Genomic DNA, 13840 nt, shown 5'->3' on the forward strand with positions numbered 1-13840 from the left:
TCTCCCAGTTACAACATGTACACAAAAAATAACCTTAGTCTGACTTCCAAATAGCTAAATTGTGTGCTCAGTTGCTTCAGTTGTGTCTGAGTCTTTGTGACCCCATGAACTATAGCCCCCTACCAGGCTCCCCTGTCCATGGAATTCTCCAGGCAAGAATGTTGAGTGGGTTGCCATGCCATCCTCCAGGGGATCTTCCTGTACCAAGGATTGAGTCTGCGTCCTGCATTACAGGCAGATTTTTTACCCACTGAGCTACCTGGGAAGCCCAAATGGCTAAATAGTTTGAAGCAATTTCTATTAGAATTCAGTAGTATTGATACCATAGGTGCTGAAGCAGCATTTTTCAACTGTCAATTATGACCCTTTAGTAGGTTGTGAAGTTTATTTAGTTGGTTGTGGCCAGCATTAAAAAAAAAAAAAAAGAAAGGAACAGATTGCATAAAATATAAGAAAATGAGTAGAAATTAAAATTGTTATATGAAATTCTTGTTTTTTTAATCTGTATATTTGGATTGTAACATTAATTGTATTTCTTCTGGGAGTTGTGGGCTTCCCTGGTGGCTCAGATGGCAAAGAATCTGCCTGCAATTCAGGAGACCTGGGTTTGGTCCCTGGGTCAGGAAGATCCCCTGGAGAAGGGAATGGCAATCCACTCCAATATTCTTGCCTGGAGAATCGCATGGACCGAAGAACCTGGTAGGCTACAGTCCTTTGGATCGCAAAGAGTCGGACATGACTGAGCGACTCTTTCTTTTACTCTCACTGTGATTTGTAGTCATACTGAGAAACACTATTCTAGACTATAGAATATAAGACCAAGAACTGCTTACCAACTGTGTGAACCATTCTGAGCCTTGGTCTTCTTCTCTGAAAATAGGTGTGATAATTCTTTCACAATAGGTTTAAGAGTTAAGTGAAAAAATACAATAATATTGGAGCATAGAACCTGATGTAGTCAGAACTTAATGCTATTTTAGTGGGAATTATAATGAGAATTATTTGAAATCATATTTGAAGTCATATTTGAATCATTTGAAATAATAAATCAAAGTACTTATATTCTCCTTTAAATTGAGTTCCTTGCAAATCAAGTCCCCTTTTACTTCCTGAGCATATAGCCCCAGGGAAGGTGCTGGGCATTCCCAGGATTAGAACAAAGAAGTCATTGATCAGATTTGGACCTCCTAAGCTTAATCTTTTGAGACAAGAGTCATGAAATTTTGGTTGCTTGAAAGAAAAGGATTTTCTAAATTCCTTTATTTCTTCTTTAACAAATCAGGAAGCTGGCCAGAAAATACTAGAGAGTCTTAAATGTGAGGTGAATGGGACTAGTTAGGAAGAAGGCAGGACATGCCTGGCTTCTCTGTTCCTACTGGATCTTGGGTAGAAAAAGATAGAAAGGAAGGTGAGCACTACTCCAGCTTTTCTTCTCTTCACTAATCCCTAGGGGTGGGAAGGTTTTCAGTGGGAGAGGAGAGCTGAAAATATCTTATAGAGAGGTTGGGGGGAATAACTGAAGAGTGATTTCTGCCCTCCACAAGGATATTGGAAACTATTACCTCACAAACTTCTGCTTAAATGGGGGTGGGGGGCAGGGTGGCCTGTAACATCAAATTAAATTTAATGACTTAATACGGTTTTGCCCACAAAGGTCTGAATTTAGCATCTCAGAGTCCCCCTCAGCTCCTGTATGGTATGGTAGCTATCCAGAAGTTTCTGAGCATCCTATGGAATGAACCAGAAAGAGCTGACTGAAAGTAGTTGAAGGACCTGCCTAGCAACTTTGCTGAAGGAGGTTGCCTAAAGGGAATGAAGTCATCCAATGTAGACTAAAGTCCTATTGGGATCACAGTCACATAGCAGGGAATACATTTCATCATCAAAAGTGGAGAAGGGTTCCAATCAGCAATGATACATAGTGTCCCAAAGCACTGTCGGAATTTAGCAAATAAGAGTGATCATCACTAAAGACAATTTCTAGTAATGGGGGCATTGGATTGCCCAGGCTTTGGACAAGTCACCCTGGGATATTACCAATTCTGGGAGTAGGCCCAACCAGAAGCTTAGAAGACACCTCATATACTCAGAGTATTCTCCTATAAGATTACAGATACCTCATCCATCCTTTGTATATCCAGGTGGAGAGGGCAGAACTCTAAGCATTCCCTGACTCATCTAGGCAGAAACTAGGTTACATAAAGAGATGGAAAGAATTACCGAATAAGACTGAATCAAAAATTTTAATTTAACTAAAATGTTTTCTCCTAAACTACCTGGTGGGTGTGGGATTGTGAATAAAGTCTGAATCTTAAAGTAACCCCATTTCCTTCACATCTGAGCATAGTGTAAATACATTTGTGATGCTTCTGGCTTTTCTTTTTTATTGTGTCTTACCATCACATCTATGGGAATTAAAATTTTCCAAGTCTTTATTTATGCCAATCTTTGTCTTATATAGACTGTTTTGAGTAATAACTCCTTTGATACGAAGAGACTAAGTATGCAACAGCTATTAATAATTTAGATATCTGTATCCTGAACCTCAATTATCAAAAACCAACCAAAAACAAGTATGAAAGAAAAAAGGAGAAGCTAGTCCCTGGGTTTCCAAATGAAATGCTGCTGAGCCTCCATGTAACCCACAGTCCTGAGCAGAAAAATAAGGGTAAATGTTTAAAATTTATATAGGACTTTTTTGCTTTGATAGTTGAAATTTAACTGTAATTTTGTATTTTATCCTTTGAAGCTTTGTCTTTCCCAAACAATTGTAGCAGAGGGTTGTAGAGGCAGTGGTGGAGGGGATATAAATTGTTAAAATGAAATAGGAAAAGACATGATAAAAAGGATTTTCAGTTTTCAGGGCACTGATCTGTCCAGGATGGTCCCTTCCCCCCCTACAAACACTGGCAAGATAGATGGCTACTGCTGGTATGTTCACCTCAGAGGGGGAGCAGACGGCTCACTGATACCAAGGCTTACAGACCAGCATGCAGTGATGGTCAGGGCAGAGCCAATATGTCTTCTTGTTCACACCATAGGAAGCAAGATGGCATGGTGGAAAACATGAGTTTGTTGATGATATGGGGGTTGGGGTGTCTTACTTCAGTTAGATAAAATGGGTTCTACTCCTAGAACCATCATTTCATAGCAGTATAAATTTAGACAATTTACTTTATCTTTCTAACTTTAGTCTCCTGATCTGTAAAATGGGGATAAGAAATACAGCTTCTCTTAAGGCTTTTGGAATTTAAATGTGATAATTCATGTAATGTATACATTGTACCCTGTAGGATGAGTTCATTCAAAGTCAGTCAGTTTTATACATTTATTCTTTTGCGATGCTTTAGGCTTGAACCTCACCACCTATGTGAAATTCCATAAAATTACTTATTTTTTCCTTTGGCTGTGCCACAAGACTTGTGGGACTTTAGTTCCCCAAAGAGGTATTGGACCTGGGGCTGGGCAGTGAAAGCACTGATTCCCAACTACTGGACTGCCAGGGAATGCCTAAATCCTTAATTTTTTTGAACTGAAGTTCCTTCATTTGCAAGATAGTATTAATTTATATTATAGAGAATTTTTGGAGATTATAATAGGAAATATATGTCACACTCCCCATTCCCTTTGACCCTTTTCTTCTGGTCAGTCTATGCATGTAGGCTGCAAGATCTCAGAGGAGACGGGACACAGATATCATGGAGCCTATGTTACATTGCATATCTAGACTCTTGGAAAATTAGCAGCTCTGAGATGTGAGCAGGTGACCGACCAAAGAGAGAACTCATGAAAAACTGATGGAAAGATCATCAGAAGAAGGGAAATCAAGAGTTAGTGTAGAATTAGAAATGAGGATCACGCTGATGTCCTGGCCATTTGATACATCACTGTCAGAGATTACTTTCTAAAAATTCTAATCTTGTTTAAACCAATGCAATGGCTCACTATTGCTTCCCACAGAAAGTCTAATTGCATTGAAGGCCACCTCTGATAAGGTTCTGGCCTCCACCCCAGGATTATTGCCAGCTATCCCTCCCAAATGTGCTCTTCCTAGTGGGAAAGGAGACAAGGATATTAATGAGGAAGTTATTATTGAAATGGAGTTGGCAGGGCTTGGCAACTTGGCAAAAAATTAATTTCAGGTGGAGGAAGGGGAGTGATGAAAATTAGAGAAAGAAAAGTCATGAATGACATTAAATTCTTTCTTTCCTAACACATGCTAAATTAACTCTGGCAGCAATGAGTTCCAAAAAAATGCAAATGTTCTCTGATAATATTTGCTAGATTCTAAGGCATAACATCGTAATATACATCATAAGTTCCACAACAGGAGAAAAGGAAACATTATTTACATGCCACATCTTGATTTTTAAAATATATGAAAACCATTCCCTTTTCTTCTTCATTCAACAAATATTTATTGAGAACATAATATGTGCTAAGCCTTGTTCTGACAACTGGATATGCAGCAAAGTAAGAAAAGTAAAAATTCCTGCTTTCTTGAAGCTCTCTTTCTAATGGAAGAAATCAGAATATAAACATAATAAATTACTTAATGATGTAGATGATAAATGCAGTGGATAACAGGTAAAACATATAAGGTAAATCAGGATTGCCAAATGGATGTGTAGAGACTGACATTTTAAACAGGTTAGTGAGAGTAGGTCCCACTGAGAAGGTGCCATTTGGGCAAATGACTTGAAGGAAGTGAAAGAGCAAGACCCTTAAGGCCAGCAGAGAGAATAACCAGTGTAAAAACATACCATATAATAGTACATGTTCCAGGGTTCTTATAGTCACATGCTTGGGAAAATATAGTTCCACATATGTTGGAGTTCAAAGTAAGAATTAGCATATTATTAAGGCATTGTGAAAAAATAAAATGTTTTTAACTTTATTCAACTCAGTATATTCCAAACTTGTTAGATAACAGAAACTGTTATTGATGGACTTCTGTTAAGCTCTCCAAGGACACCAGTTTTTTGTAGAACAATGAAAGAAATGTTGAAATAGAGGAATATGATTTCTTTAACCAGTATTATTTGCTGAGACATATCTATTATAAAATCTGATTAATTCATTGCTGAGTTATGAATATCCTTTATTTTTTGAGCTTTGGAATGTTATTATGTTTTTTTTTTTTTTACTAGTAAATGAATTTATTTATTTATTTATTTATTTTTTTAACTTTCTTAAAAATATCTTTTTTTTTTTTTAATTTTAAAATCTTTAATTCCTACACGTGTTAACTAGGTATTCATGCTAGACAATAATACCAAACTTCTATTTATTGAATTGATAATCAAAATAGTAGAGCACTATATTCTCAGATGCTATGCCTCTCCTAGGAGTGAAAATGTTGTTGTTCAGTCACTCAGTAGTTTTTGACTCTTTGCAACCCCACGGATGGCAGCAAGCCAGGGTCCACTGTCCTTCACTATCTCCAGGAGCTTACTCAAACTCATGTCCATTGAGCCAGTGATGCCATCTAACCATCTGATCCTCTGTCATCCCCTTCTCCTCCCACCTTCAATCTTTTCCAGCATCAAGGTCTTTTCTAATGAGACAGCTCTTTGCATCAGGTAGCCAAAGTATTGGAGCTTCAGCTTCAGCATCAGTCCTTCCAGTGAATACTCAAGATTGATTTCCTTTAGAATTGACTGGTTTGATATCCTTGAAGTTGAAGGGACTCTCAAGAATCTTCTCCAACACCACAGTTCAAAAAGATCAGTTCTTCAGTGCTCAGCTTTCTTTATGGCCCAACTCGTTTCCATTGTGCCTCAGCTGGTAAGGATTCTGCCTAAAATGTGGGAGACCTGGGTTTGACCCCTAGGCTGGGAAGATTCCCTGGAGAAGCAAAGGCTACCCACTTCAGTATTCTGTTCTGGTGAATTCCATGGACTGTATAGTCCATAGGGTCGCAGAGAGTTGAACATGACGGAGTGACTTTCACTTCACTTCACTCACATCCATAAATGACTACTGGAAAACTGTAGCATTGAATATATAGACCATTGTTGGCAAAGTATTGTCTATGCTTTTTAATATGCTGTCTAGGTTTGTTATTGCTCTTCTTCTGAGGAGCAAGCGTTTTTTGATTTTGCAGCCAAAGAAAATAAAGTCTGTCACTGTTTCCCCATCCATTAGCCATGAACTGTTGGGACTGGATGCCATGATCTTAGTTTTGTTAATGTTGAGTTTTAAGCCAGCTTTTTCACTATCCTTTTTCACTTTCATCAAGAGGCTCTTTAGTTCCTCTTTGCTTTCTCCCGTAAGGGTGGTGTCATCGGCATGTCTGAGGTTATTGATATTTCTCTCAGCAATATTGATTCCAGCTTGTGTTTCATCTACCCTAGCATTTCACTTGATGTATTCTGCATGTAAGTTAAATAAGCAGGGTGACAATATACAGCCTTGACATACTCCTTTCCCAATTTAGAACCAGTCTGTTTTTCCATGTCCAGTTCTAACTGTTGCTTCTTGACCTAGATACAGGTTTCACAGGAGGCAGGTAAGACAGTCTGGCATTCCCATCTCTTGAAGAATTTTCCACAGTTTATTGTGATCCACACAAAGGCTTGAGCATAGTTAATAAAGCAGAAGTAGATGTTTTCTCTGGAATTCTCTTGCTTTTTCTATGATTCAATGGATATTGACAATTTGATCTCTGGTTCTTCTGCCTTTCTAAGTCCAGACTGAACATCTGGAAGTTCTCAGTTCACATACTGTTGAAGGCTGGCTTGGAGAATTTTGAGCATTGCTTTGCTAGCAAATGAAATGAGTGCAATTGTGCAGTAGTTTGAATATTCTTTGGCATTGCTTTTCTTTGGGATTGGAATGAGAACTGAAGTTTTCCAGTCCTGTGGCCACTGGTTAGTTTTCCAAATTTGCTAGCATATTGAGTGCAGCACTTTCACAGCATCATCTTTTAGAATTTGCAATAGCTCAACTGGAATAACCTCCACTAGCTTTGTTCTTAGTGATGTTTCCTAAGGCCCACTTGACTTTGCATTTCAGGATGTCTGGCTCTAGGAGAGTGATCACACAATTATGGTTATCTGGGTCATGAAGATTTTCTATTTTTATAGTTCTTTGTGTATTCTTGCCACCTCTTCTTAATATCTTCTGCTTCTATTAGGTCCATGCTGTTTCTGTCTTTTATTGTGCCCATCTTCTCTGGTGGCTCAGACGGTAAAGTGTCTGCCTACATTGTGGGAGACCCAGGTTCAATCCTGAGTCAGGAAGATCTCCTTGAGAAGGAAATAGCAACCCACTCCAGTACTCTTGCCTGGAAAATCCCATGGACGGAGGAACCTGGTAGTCTACAGTCCATGGGATTGCAAAGAGTCGGACACGACTGAGCCACTTCACTTCACATGAAATGTTATAAAAGTGTTATTGACCCTAGTGTTCAGAAAACATTTGCAAGTTAGGGCCCATATAATCTCTTTTTTATTGAGGCATAATTGACAAGCAACATTATCTTGATTTCAGACATATAACATAATGACTTGGTATTTGTGTAAATTGCAAAATGACCTCAACAAGTTTAGTTAACATTTGTCAACATATGCAGTTACAGTGGGCTTCCCAGGTAGTGTTAGTCGTAAAGAACCCACCTGCTGATGCAGGAGGTAGGCAAGAGACATGAGTTCAATCCCTGGTTCAGGAAATCCCCTTGGGGAAGGGCTTGGCAATCCACTCCAATATTCTTGCTTGGAGAATCTCATGGACAGAAGAGCTTGGTGGACTGCCATCCACAGGGTCACAAAGAGTCGGACATGACTGAAGCAACTCAGCACACATGCACTCACACACACAAGCCGGTTACAAAATTTTGGGGGGGTACTTTTCCGATTTACTCTCCTAGGAACTTTCAGTTACAAAATACAGTATTAATAACTGTCACTATATTGTACATTATAAATGTTTCAATTATATCCTTACTCTTGCACAGGTCTGAAAAGTTGGTTCTAGATGAGAATACCCTTTTATTCACCACTGAAACAATGCATGCTGGCTGTAACATGCCTTGCCTAATAGCCAAATCATGTTCAGAAGCATGCTCAGCTAATTGAAACTACAGGGTGCATTTAAGTAGGCCATGTGTTATTACTCAGTTTAAATTGTGTCCAGGATATCAGAATTACCATTGCCTACTCCTGAAAAAAGCATTATGGGAATGATAATGGCCACAAGTATTAGGCCTCCAGCTTCTTTTAATTTTCCTTATCCCTGTTGTTCTCGACAAACTCAGAGAGCCATTCACATTACCATCCACAAAAACTGAGGTTATTATTATAAATGTGAAAGTGTGGTAGTTTTTGACTTGTGGTAGGGAGTACAAACCCTATGCCATGAGGCTATCATAAGAAGTTCTCCAATGTCAATATTTTTTAAAAATTTGCCTCAAAGTGTAATTTAAGCACCAGAAGTATTGTGGTTTTTATCCAGGGTTTTTAAGTCTGAGGCAAGTTATTGTCAGTTTATTCCAAGATATTGCTTTGAAAAGATATTCCTAATATAGTACATTTTAAATGAGATTGTTTGCTGCAATTGGTCTTATTTTCTTACTTGAAATTAAATCAGTTTCTTATAATTTCTAGAAAGCAAATACCCTATGTTGGTTATCTGTTAGTTTTTCTCTTGTTTAGGCAAAAGTAGTTACAAGAATAGACCTGTGAAGAGTTAGAATAAATAGTCCTAAAATTTATACAGAATCATGAAAAGGGAAAAATAACAAAGCTGGAGGTATAATCTTTTAGACTTTAGATAATACTACAAAGCTATGGTAATCAAAGCAGTGTGGTATTGACACAAAAACAGATATATAGATCAATGGAACAGGATTGAAAGCTCAGAGATAAATTTATACCCTTCAGTTAATTAAGGGCTTGATTTCTAAAATATACAGATTAGCTCATACAACTCAATATCAAAAAACCAACCTAATCAAAAAATAGGCAGAAAACCCAAATACAAATTTCTCCAAAGAAGACACATAGATGGCCAACAGGCACATGGAAAGCTGTTCAATTTCACTAATTATTAGAGAAATCCAAATCAAAACTACAATGAAGTATCACCTCATGCTAGTCAGAATGGCCATCAGAGAACTGTCTACAAATAATAAACACTGAAGAGAGTGTGGAGAAAAGGGAATGCTTCTACACTGTTGGTGTGAATGTAAATTGTTGAAGACACTATGGAAAACAGTATGGAGGTTTCTAAAAAAACTAATAATAGAGTTACCATATGAACCAGTAATGTCATTCCTGGACATATATCCAGGAAAGACTTGAAGAGATACATGCACTTCATTATTCATAGAAGCACTATTTATAGTAACCAAGACTTGGAAGGAACCTAGGTGTCCATTGACAGATGAATGGATAAAGAAGATGTGATATATATATATATATGTGTGTGTGTGTGTGTGTGTGTATGTATATATAATAGAATATGACTCATAGAAAATAATCAATTTTGTCATCACAGTAATATGGATTGATCTAGATATTCTCACACTAAGTGAAGTAAGCCAGAGAAAGGCAAATACGATATCACTTTTATGTGAAGTCTAAACAAATAATGCAAATCAGCTTTTTTACAGAAACAGATTCACAGACATATAAAACAAGCTTATAGTTACTAAAGGGGAAAGAGGAATGTGAGGGATAAATTAGGAGTATGAAATTAGCAGATATATATAATTTAAATAAGATAAACAAGTATTTACTATAAAGCACAGGGAATTATATTCAATGTTTTGTAAGAACTTATAATGGAAAAAAGAATTTGAAGCTGAACATTTGAAACTAACACAATATTGTATATCAACTACAGTTAAATTAAGAAAAGAGTGGCTCCATGAGAGGCCAGAGTTCAGGGTCTCTGTAGGCAGGTATGTGCGTGAGAGCTTGGTATGCTGGTAACATCCAACTTGAGTATTCTTTTAATCTTCCCACCACCTCCTTCAATTTGATATCTACCCCATGTCCAAGATCTGGCCTAAGTAAAGAAAAATATATATGTGGAAATGAATGAAGTACCTCTTTGAACTTTACTCACATTCTGGTTACTGGCACAGGAAAATCAGGCTATAAATACAACAAGCCATAACAATTGTATTTATAAGGCAAAAATATTATCTTCAGTTTCCTACATATTTTCCCTGTTAAGAGCAAAAAATGACTTTTTATAAGGTGTCAGGGGAGGTTCTATATGATTATTGATATTTTTATATGTTAATTGTTCCTTTAATAGATTATAAGTTCTCAATGGGTAGGGACGACCATGTATCTTTATACTCCCAGATAGGACATAATGTTAGACCTCAAAATGTGACTGGTTCTTGCTTCTATGATATTAGGTATAATGAAATCTCTTAAATTGTACTTTGTGAATTTTTTTTTCTCTCTCTATTGCCACCCCTCTGTCTTTGATATCATTTCTCCTTGGATTACTGGCTTCTCATATTTCTCTTTTATTTCCTTTCACCAAAAGCAGAAATTACATTAAACTGAAAATTGATTTATGCAGTTCCCCTGTTTGAACTCCTTCAGTGTCTTAACCCTTCCTAGAAAATAAGCTGGTGCACATTCAAATTCATTCTCAGGGCCTATCAATATCTGCATGATTTCATCCCTTTTATTTATTTTTTTATTTTTCCACTCTCTTCTTGGGGCATTTTCCCTTTCCCTCATCTCTCAGCCCTCACTGTTCTCTAGCCACCCTGGTACACTTTCCACTCAAATTCCCCAACACCCCCCCCACCCCCCCCACCCTCACACCCCCCCCATCCCCCAGACCCCCCGCCTCCATTGCATAGCCAGTTCACTCTGTCTTAAAAGTCTGTTTGGTCTTTTGTGATAGCCCTATCTAAAGTTGGTCACTTCTGTTAGTCCCTTTTCCAGACATTTATACATTTCGTTCATAGCACTTGCTGTAATCTACAATTACTTTCTGTCTCTGTATCTGTTCAAGGGAAGAAACTGTGCCTATCTTGTTCACCATTATATCTTGCGTCTATTTCAGTGACTCGCATGTGATGTGTATTGAGTACATATTTGTCTAAAAGAATTATTATAAAAACATAAAGTAAAATTTTTTTGTTAAATTCTGCATTTTTAATGTACTTTGTAACACTGGACGGACTTCTAGAAATAACAATCAATCACTTACAATGAGTAGACTGAAGAGATTGGGTAAAAATAATTTTTTAGGAAAATGTAAAAGGGTTTAAGATTGAGTCTAGTCATAAGATCTGGCATTATTGTACAATCTGAATTTTGGAAATTTGAAATAAGCTATTAAACATCCCTTTTCTTACAGTTGGAGAAAGAGAATCATAGAAGTTAAATGATCTTCCTAGGATGTAGCAGCTAGTTAGCAGCATAGTCAGAATTAGAATTTCTAGCTTGTGGTTCATTTTACTATGCCATTTGTCTGGTAGAACAATGTCTACTAGATGTTTGGAGTTGCCAACTCCAGCTTTAGAATCTCAAAAATAAAAATACTAAGTTCTGGAGAAAGAGATGCAAGCAAAAGTTGTCTGTGTAGCTTTTGAGATTTTCCTTGAAAAGGAAAGGTTATCGTTTAAAAAATATCTTTACAGAGTTGAAATACAGATACAGTAGTTAGGGCTAGAGCAGCTATAGTAGATGCATGGAATGAAAACATATTGGAAAATGGTAGAGCAAAATGAAAGATGTACAGAAGGTCCCCAAATTATAAGTCTGTGTATATCAGTCCTGGAGTGCCTAGGAAAACATTTACATAAAAAGGAAGTAAACATCTGGCCAGTTTAGGGTTCCTTTACATAGCAGTTTAAACTCACAACTGCATAATTTGGTACTGGTAAGTAGTGTGTTTTCCTAAAAGAAGCCTTGACATGCAGCACCGGGTGATGGATGGCAATGGTATATATATGTATGTATGTATACACTAATCGTTAGAAATCTTATGACCCTTCATTACACCATAGCAAAATATATGGTTAAATTGTTATCTGTGACACACTGGAAATTAGAGTAGGTGCCAACATACCTTGTAGCTCTAGAGCTATCTATATGAACTTTATTGTCCCTGGGGTGGGGGGCACATTTTGGAAATTTGTGGAGTTGTTTTGTTTGTTACAGTAAGTAAAGGGGGGAATTTCATGGTGCCAGGGATGGTAAGTGTCCCATAAAGTAAGGGAAAGCCCCACACAATATTAATTGATCCATATCCCAAGACTCACAACATCCTGCTAGACATTTTTGCAGGTGAAGAATCTGCTTATAATTATCCAAGCCTAGAACCTAATTTGATTTCACATCCAACACTAAATTTTTTATGTTTATTTTGTACTGTTTTAGGGAACTTTTTTTTCAAAAATGCAAAATTATGTAAATTGAGGGAGGCTTTTATATTGTCTTTCCCAACTTTACTAAGAGTTGTATGTATGCCACTTTAGAAAATCACCTAAAATAATGCTACCTCAACATAACCCAGGATCCTGGTATGAAGCCACATTTATGGCTATTATATTTACAGTGATTCTGTGCATACGTGCAATCATCTCAGTACTTCATTATGTCTTCTGTTATGCTATGAATCATTTCAGAAATTATGTGCAAAAATGTCAGATTATGCCCTCAAAAGAAAGAAGGATGGGTTCCTCTACCCATTTCTCTATTCCTGCTAACTGAAGGTAAAATCCCATAAAGAGAGTAGCCTGGCAGACTACAGTCCATGGGGTTGGCAGAGTCGGACATGACTGAGTGACTGAGTATGCATGCATGAAAGTAAAGGTGATGGTTGGAGCTAGAGCAGCCACATTGGAGCAGGAGATGGGAGCCATAGTTGCGGATGGCAGAGCAATTAAAACAGAGGGAACCTGCATCCCTGATATTGTGCAGCTGCTGTATACCAGTGGTTCTGTCCATCTAAACTGTTATGTGAAGGAATAAACTTATATATTGTTTGAGCCTCTGTGTTTCAGAATTTCTTTTTTATATAATAGCTTTACTAGATTCCTATCTAATAGAGATGTGAAGAGAAAAATATAAATAAAAGCTAACACAAGTCACAACATTTCTTGTTAAATATTCAATCCTGTAAAGCATTTTTGATGATAGATGAAAAAAAGAAACAGCAAGAATATAAACCAACAATTTGAAAAGGACAGTGTATGTATTTTTTAATCTTTCACTGTAACCAAGAAGCAGAACTGGCATAAAAAACTTGAGGACAGAATGAATAGCAGGTTCATTCTTAACAGGGCTAAAATAATTTTAATTAGTAATAGTGCTGCTGTGAGTCCTAATTAATATATGTGTTAAGGTACAGTATCCCTGGTGGCTCAGAGGTTAAAGCGTCTGCCTGCAATTCTGGAGACCCAGGTTCAATCCCTGGGTTGGGAAGATCCACTGGAGAAGGAAATGGCAACCCACTCCAGTATGACGGAGGAACCTGGTAGGCTACAGTCCATAGGGTCACAAAGGGTCGGACACGACTGAGCAACTTCACTTACTTTCACTTTCAAGGTACAGATATATATATTGAATGGATATATTCCACAAACTTAAAAACAGTAATTTGAAAGCAATAAAAAGAGTTAAAGGAATTAGAAATTTTTGTGTTTAACAGTATTTTTTCAAAAACAAAGGATTTTTTTGTATTTTGAATGCACAGCAATCTTTTTTTTTTTTTTAAATTATTATCCTTAATTCATTCAGTATTGGCCTGCTGGGAAGTTTATGTTTTCAGAGAACAACAGTTTTATCAGTATATTTTGATTTAAGGACCAAATATATTTCTGCAGTGCCTAGCTCATGGCCTGGCATACAGTAGGCTC

This window comes from Budorcas taxicolor, chromosome 3, assembly GCF_023091745.1.
Source record: "Budorcas taxicolor isolate Tak-1 chromosome 3, Takin1.1, whole genome shotgun sequence".
NCBI lineage: Eukaryota > Metazoa > Chordata > Mammalia > Artiodactyla > Bovidae > Budorcas > Budorcas taxicolor.